Below are 8,797 nucleotides of genomic sequence, written 5' to 3' on the forward strand. Positions count from 1 at the left end.
AAAACACAATTTCTAAATATAAGAATGTATAGACAGAAAGATAAGTTTATAGATGTTGCTAGAATATAGAAACATACGTAAACATCTAGTTTATATATTTAAACACGAAACCGTATAAATTATTAAGGCATTCCTCAATTTACACCAACCACGATTGTTATCGCACAACGTCCGTTCATCGTGCGCACAGATGTGCGCAAGCAATGATCGTCCAGCTTTTTATCGTTCGCCCATCGTACACACACCGTTCACACACCGTCGACACATCGTGCGCACAGCGCACATCGTGTAACGTTGTGCGATCCCACAACTGTACCATACTAACTGTCAAGATGTCAATACTCCTACATATACAGACCTCATAAATGACAGTGCCATTGTTTGAGATTTCATAGTGTGTGGTAACCCCAACTATAGCGCAGTATGTTTTTAGATAATCACGACCACATCAAACCATTTCAGTTTTCTGTCGGATACATCAATAGACAGTCCAATCCATGGAAACACACTTCGCCCTATCCATGTCTCCACACCTGAAAGATCCAAAAAGATTTCTGGTAAATCGTGACATCTCAAAATCCTAAATGTGAACTTCCAATCGATCAAAAACAAGCAGTGCGAAGTGAAAAAATAATAGACAGCACGCAGCCCAACATTGTCCTGGGCACTTAGAAAGGGATTGACTCTGCAATCACAGCCAGCCAGATCTTTCCCTCAAACTACACACTCTTTCGCAAAGATAGGAATTTTAATGGGGGTGGCGTACTAATTGCATTTGCCAAAGACCTACTGAGTGATCCAGTACCTGAACTGCAAACTGAATGTTATATTGTTTGGGCTAAGATCCAACTAGTCGGTGCAAAAGATATATACCTGTGTTCTTTCTACAACCCCAAAACATCTAACGAATGACCCATCACTGAACTAGAGACTAGCCTAACTCGTATATGCAACGGCTCGAATCACAACACTGTCATCGTCGGAGTAGACTTTATTCTGCCAGGATGGAACTGGAAGTCTAAGACACTTAAATCAACAACTTCCCACGCCAATATCCACTACAAATTTGGTGACATCTTGGATGACCAAGGCCTCTCCCAGATCGTCGAAGAGCCATCAAGGGACCAGGACAACTTGGACCTTATTCTTACAAACATTCCATCATATTACAACGAGTGCGTGTAATCCCAGTGATTTCAGACCATGACATCGTTTTCTGTGATTTAGACATTTCACTATCCAAACATAAACAGACATCAAGGAAAATCCCACTCTACAAGGAGGCCAAATGGGACACGATCACAACAGAAATTGACAACCTGCACACCACTATTTGAGATATGGTAGCTTCAGGAACTACAGTGGAAGACTTGTGGAACCACTTAAAAGAACAACTCGAAAACATCACTAATACCCACATCCCACAGAAACTGGCCAAGACCAAAGCCAGCCCACCATGGATATCCGAGGATCTCCGGAAGATGACTCACAGGAAGAACCGACTGTACAAGAAAAAGAAAAAGTCACCCTGCCCAATCGACATTAAGAAATACAAACAGGCAAGGACCCTAATACAGAAAGGTCTCAGAAGAGCTTACTGGGAATACGTGGAGGACATCATCACTCCCAAGGAAACAGACAACCAGTACAGTGCAATGAAAATATTCTGGACGTGCATCAAGCACAAGAAGACAGAATCATCGGGAATACCACCCCTACGAAGCAACGGGCTCCTACATCCAGCCGCAGAAGACAAAGCCAACATCCTAAATCAACAATTCCACTCCGCATTCTCCCCGACAGTCAAAATCAACAGACAGGAATTTACCAATACCATCAACATGCCCGGAGAATATAACACCATCGAGGACCTGAATATAACAGAACAGGGAGTGACAAAGCTACCGAAAAACCTGAACCAACACAAAGCCGCCGGCCCCGATAAAATCAAACCCAAACTGCTGAAGGAAACAGCCAATCACGTCTCGCCCATACTTACCATCCTTTTTTCACTCTCCATGGAAACGGGCAATATACCATCTGATTGGAAGAAGGCCAACGTTAGCCCTGTGTACAAAAAAAGGTGAGAAGTACAGGGCAGAGAATTATCGACCTATATATCTGACATGTATCTGCTGCAAGATCCTCGAGCACATTGTCACCAGCCACATGATGGACCATACAAATAGGTACAACATTCTCTATCCCCTGCAACACGGATTCAGACAACAAAGATCATGTGATACCCAGCTTCTAGAATTCGCAGAGAACACCAGTAGGAACATGTCGGATAAGAAACAAACGGAAGTTCTTGTCATTGATTTCTCTAAAACCTTTGACAAAGTCTGCCACAGCCTGCTTTTCCACAAACTACACCACTACGGCATTCAAGGCAAAGTCAACGCCTGGATCGAATCCCTACTTACAGACTCTGTAGATGTAGCCTCAGGAGTGCCACAGGGATCTGTCATCGGACCCAGTCTGTTTTTCCTCTATATCAACGATTTGCCACTGAACATCACATCTAAAGTTCGCGTGTTTGCCGAACACACAATAGTCTATCTAACGATCACATCGGACATTGACGCAAACATTTTGCAACATGATCTCGAAAAGTTAGGAGTACGGGAACAACAATGGAAGGTGGAATTTTACCTGGGAAAGTGCCAAGTATTGCCTATCACCAGAAACAGAAACAAATTCAACCACAAATACACCCTTCATGGACATGTTTTAGAGGCAGTGACATCAGCCAAATATCTTTGATGTACCATCACGCAAGATCTCAAATGGGGCGTGCACGTCAGTAACATCTGGGGCAAAGCGAATTGTACCATCGGATTCCTAAAACGAAATGTCAACAACTCCTCCGAAAACATCAAATCAAAGGCATACACGACCCTAGTTAGACTGGTTATGGAGTATTGTGTGGGACCCCTACCAACAGAAAGACATTGACAGGTTGGAAATGGTACAACGGCAGGCTGCTAGATATGCCACAAACACTTACAGATGGACAGCTAGTGTCACCAGCTTACTAGAGCACCTCGGTTGGGAGTCATTGAAAGACAGAAGACAACACGCAAGACCATGTATGCTGTTGAAGATCCACCACAACCTCGTGTATACCAACTCCGACATGCTTACTCCACCCAGCAGCCTGTCGAGGAATTCACACAGCCTTTCCTACCAAATTCCATCCTGTGGTAGTGACTACAGGAAGTTCTCGTTCTTACCACGCACCATCAGGGAATGGAACTCCTTACCAGCGGGCGCTGTCACCTCAGATGACCTACCGGTCTTCATATCTCGGTTATCTGTGACGCTGGCCTAATTTCCATCTTTTTATCCTGTTTCTTAACCATGCGCACTCCAAAAACAAAAATTTCATTATAATCAACTTGATGATTGTGGACCGTACTTGGTAGAAGCAGAAGTAATTAAAAAAAAATGAAAATCTGAATACAGTCTTTACATTATTTATGCATCACCACTCATAAAAGAAGCAATGGAAAATGCATTTAAGACGAAATTTACAGATTTTCCAGACAACCTACCCAAGTGCAACGCCCTTTTTCAGCAACGAATTGCTTTTTCATAATGCGTGCCGGTTTATAACTAGTTACAGACAGAAACTGTAATTTTAATTGGCATCAATACCTGTCAAACCTCGTTGATAGTTATAAAATTTGAAATTCAATCCGGTGTTTCATGATGGAACAGTAATTGAGACTATATATCTATATAAAGACAATTCCAGTTACGTCAAAGTATTACAATGTCTTCATTTTATAAATTCCTTTTTTTTTACTAACATCTCTATACATTTACTTAGACTAATCGTCAAATATGTAATTTGCACTTTTTTCTATAGCAATACCAAACAGTTTTCTCCCAGTTTATCTCAATCATTCTGTTTGTGCCCTGACGGAAGCACGCAGAGGGTTTAATTCTTCATATGGGAGGAAGCTGGAGTATCCGGAGAAAACTCGCGTGGTCGGACAGGTGACCGGGATAGAATCCGACCATCTTGGTAAAGATGAGCGCACTTTCTACTGTGCCACCCAACCCATCATATACGTTATGCACAAGAACAAATATCTACTCTAACTTTGACTGGAAGAAAATTGCGTCATTGATGCAAACATTATATTGTGAATACATCTTTACCAATCATCAATGATATAGAAAATCTACATACGGGAGACCGGGGTAAGTTCGGCCATCCCTGATATTTTTAGCTTTTGAGCTAATATTTACAACTTTAAGGATCTTAGCAGTTTAGTTGACTGGGCATTCAACGACGAAAAAATGCCGAGGAAAACTCTAATGTAAAATGACTTAACTAGAGAAAATAACTTTTGAGAGGGAAGAAAGAATCATGATCTCGCTATGATATGATATCATGATATGCGAACGTTTTGAAACGGAATTGCTACTATTTTACAGTCAAACGTGTAACACACTGACAGCTTCAAACGATAATGCATAAAAGCCAAGCCAATCACTCACTACCATATTGCTGTACGATAAGAATTTATTGAAATATCAGTTTGGGCCCGAACAGGTTCGGGCAATGATACCGTGGCAAGGTCGGTCCATGTAGTTACAATTGTAACACATAAAAAGTCGTAAAATTGGCGGCAAAAACTGACGTTGCATCCTTTATGACGTCATGATTAAGATGATTCCAATGGGCCGAACTTACCCGAATGCCTGTTCAAACTTTCCCCATGGGGCTCGTTCGGCCGTCCGATCTTCCGACAGGAAAAGATAAATAATGTTCAAAAACGGGCGTGCTGCCATACTTCCTAGAACGGATTTTAATAAAAAATCAAATTTAAAAAAAAAAGGCAGAACCTGCCAATGTCTCCCTTATTGTTATGTCGGTCTTAATGGTATTAGAGGTTGTGTTTTATTGTTATTCCTCGACTTGCCGACTTTAAATAAAGTTCAACTTATCTCATTATGGAAATTGTATTCTGAATCAGTAAATGTCAGAGATCAACAAAAGCTACGCTATTTTAAGAATGTGCCTTTTCATATGATGCTTTTTATGTTAAATTATCAATTATATTCCTGATACAAAAATACAATTCACAATTGCAACGGGTAGTCGGGTGGTGCAGTGGATAACGCACTCGTCTTTAACCAAGGCGGCAGAGATTCGACTCCCCGATCAGTAGTATGGGGTCACATGAGCGGTCACGTGAATTCCCCCCGGGTACTCTGGTTTCCTCTCTCATTAAGACCCCTGCGCGCTTACATCCGGGCCGTGAAGAGTGATTAATATTAATTGTAATAACTTGTTCATTATAGTTGTGAAAGAAATAAAATAAATATGTTATATAAATATTGCATCCGTAATTAACAACTTTTGAAGGAACGGTGTTTGATGGCATTAAGTGGCAAGAAAGTCTTATTTCTTAATCATAAAAAAACATAAAGTTTAATCAAATAAAATCTTATGTGATGATAAATCTCATCAAGGGTTAGATTTTTCACAATGTTTTGCAATTTCTAGAAAGGGCATTCACATGAGTCTCTCCAATAATGACAACGTTACATCGTCAATAAATTGTACATACAATACCGGTTAGCCTAAACTTGATACCAAGTATTGAATTGTGAGTTTCTTGTGTGATCTCCAACCGGGGCATGTGTTACCTCCAACCGGGGCATTTAAACCACGATAATATACGTCGCTTTTTCTTCAACATCTTATTCCGAGAATATATTGCAGATGTATTAGTTACAGTTTTAACAATGTAATAATTTACCATAGATGACACATATTTATCTTCTTAGTCTGTATTGTGATCATTTTAACATCAGTATTGTCCATTGTTTGTTAAACATTCAAATCCCTAAACCATCCTAAATGGGTTTTGATTCTAGATATTTTAATTTTGTTTGTGTATAATAGATATAGTTGAGAGCGTACAGGTACATGTAACACATTGTTCAGAAACCATCCGTGACCGGACCGTGAAGTCATTGTTGGTTATACTGACACAGATACGTAGAATAGTAAATCCTTACACGACTTCAACTAGCAGGACGATGTCAGGTGAGTTTTTAGTTCTTATTATTTTAGTTTTTATATTTGTTACAAAATGTGATGAAAACGTGATATAGTCAATATATGAATTATGACCTTAGTGTTGCTTAACATTTGGGCTATGTGTCCATGGTTAATTCTTTTGGATGAACATGTCTGGTCCGTTATCGACAATCCGATATGCTACGTGCGGGGGTACTGGTATAATATTATTTTATAACGCTACCACAATTGGTACGCTACCAAAAATCGTACACAATGAAGATATTTTTATTTAAAATGAAACAGGTGCTTTCCTCTACAGTAAAACAATAAAGATATTTATCAGCATTTTAAATAAAACGTTTTGTTGTCAACGGCACTAAAGAGTACTCGATGACTCAAAGTAAGTATGTCAGAAAACCAGAAAAAAACCGACTAAATGTCGGCGATATTTTTTAAGGATTTTGAAGGTGTTACATGTACTTATAAACATGGCTAAATGTTGATCCCTCGTCTTTATGACTGGAAACTTTAGTATATATTTATATATATTTACATTTGCATGGCATTATCACTATATAGCCTCTTTGAAAGCTGTGTCGTTGATGGGACTTTAATTACCATGCATCACGAGACATAATTCTTAGCGTATTGATACAACACTGACCGCAACTACAATATCCAATATAAATAAACAATACCGCTGATGACATATCGCTGGGCATTGTGAAATTTGACAATGTCATTGAAAATTTATGTGCAAATTAAAAAAATAAAATAAAAAACACTTTTATTACAACGAAAACAAGACCAAGGTCTGCAATATCGTACAAAATGCACATCGGTTGAAATCACCAATGCCGGCAATGGAAACAATTTAAACGCGCATGCAATTTATCAGAAATATCGTCTGTTACACTGCACTGATCAACAGGGGTTCGTTACAAATGTCTGAAATACGCATATGCTATATATAGACCTACTGACACATATGTTACAGACCTACTGATATGAGTCACAGCACACATAAACATTTCAGACATTTTTAACGAACCTGTGCTCCGTCGCAAGATCACTCACTTCAAACGCTATAACGACATGTCAAATAACGAGGCTGTTATAGAATCTATCGACTGTTGTCAGGTTCCCATACAATCAACAAATAAATTCACGCCTGGATTCTTCACAAAATGAGCAAAGAGAAAAGTTCGAATTAACTTCTAAAAATAACTCCCTCGTGGAGGGCAAGGTCGGATTTACGGTGTTCACTGTATTTGTCCATACGCGAAATTTGCTCCCAGGAAAAAACGAAACAATTTTAAATCTAACTTTCAGCTCAGAGTTCTATTGATAAACTTAAATAACCCTTTAGACATATCAAACGCAATATTATTGATACTGAATTGTGGAATAAAATTGCAGTATTTGTTAAAATTTCACACTGCTTTGTTTGCCAATCAGCACGCGACAATACGCTGTTCAAACTATTGAACGAAATTGTGTGGACTGTCGATAAGGCGGGCATTTTTAATTTTAAATATAAATTATAAGGTAAAAAAGAACATAAGAGGCAGCGAAAACGTAAATATAAGTATTGAACTGTTTTTGTATGGTATTTGTGATCTATTTGAATGACACAGCTTTGCAAGAAAACAAATCATAATGCGCTAGTGCGCATTATGTCGTTTGCTTGCAAAGCTGTGTCATTCAAATAGATCATAAATACAAAAATGTACCATACAAGAACAGTTCAATGCTTAAATATATGTCAACTGTGAATGGTATATATAAAAGAAACTTAGTTTGTTGGCATTATGTACTAGAACACCAACTAGCAGAAATGACAACAAGTAACATTGCTTGAGATATATGGTTATCAATTCGAGTATTAATCATGGCCGGAAAACGGATGAAATCTCGCTCCGAGTTTAGCGATGCTTTTTAAAACAAATTACTTAAAATCAAGTGTTCCTAAAATAAAACCACAGTAGGCAGTCTAAGTGAAAACCTATTAAAGATTTCAGTCACAAGATTAGGATTTTAAGATATCACTGGAAAACTGTCAACATTATACTGATTTTGGAAGCGGTAACGGTACAATTATAGTTTTCGTTGTGTCTTTATTTATCTATCGTATCTTTCAAGTTTTAATTTTTACACTTAGTGGCATCAATAAGAAGGAAATATCACCACAGGCGAACGCGTTATAACAGTTTGAAGGTCAACAATTTTACAAGAAGAGTATATCAATGTATCTGATGCATCTTTAAAACGTTTCCTTTAGAAACCTCCTGGAGATATGGCGTGATCTTTTGCAACACTTTCCTTATTTTTGGATTTTATTACTCTATGGTTATTCCGACTGGTGTACAGAATGAAATTATGGACAGCCCTGTAAGTATTATATTCTATGTATGATATATACAACACCTCACTTAGTGGCAGAAAATTACGATGTTGATTAGTCAACACACCACACAGTATCAGACAAACATATTTCTAGTGTACGACATACCACGTAGTAAGTTCCGATCATAAGTCTTACAAATAACAAAATACCATACGGTATACGATGACATTATGTCTATGACACAACAAATACCAATCGGTGAGAGATACAGTAACTAATGGTGTGTCTATAACATACAAACACAAATTCAATAATTTATCCTGTACACAAACATTGCATTGCAACCGATGATGATAACAAAACAAAAGTCCCCCAGTGGGTGATACTTTACAACCATTACGCCA

General features: G+C 38.4%; 1 long non-coding RNA gene across 1 annotated transcript in view; it reads left to right on the forward strand.

Annotated features, from left to right (window-relative positions):
• Positions 1-5,987: 5,987 nt before the first annotated feature.
• Positions 5,988-8,797, forward strand: part of LOC110453000 — a 9,482-nt gene continuing 6,672 nt past the window's right edge. The window contains exons 1-2 of the long non-coding RNA XR_002463244.1: positions 5,988-6,070; positions 8,328-8,437. This is a non-coding gene — a long non-coding RNA (uncharacterized LOC110453000). The remainder of the gene's footprint in view (positions 6,071-8,327; positions 8,438-8,797) is intronic.

This window comes from Mizuhopecten yessoensis, unplaced genomic scaffold (assembly GCF_002113885.1).
Source record: "Mizuhopecten yessoensis strain PY_sf001 unplaced genomic scaffold, ASM211388v2 scaffold7055, whole genome shotgun sequence".
Classification (NCBI taxonomy): Eukaryota; Metazoa; Mollusca; class Bivalvia; order Pectinida; family Pectinidae; genus Mizuhopecten; species Mizuhopecten yessoensis.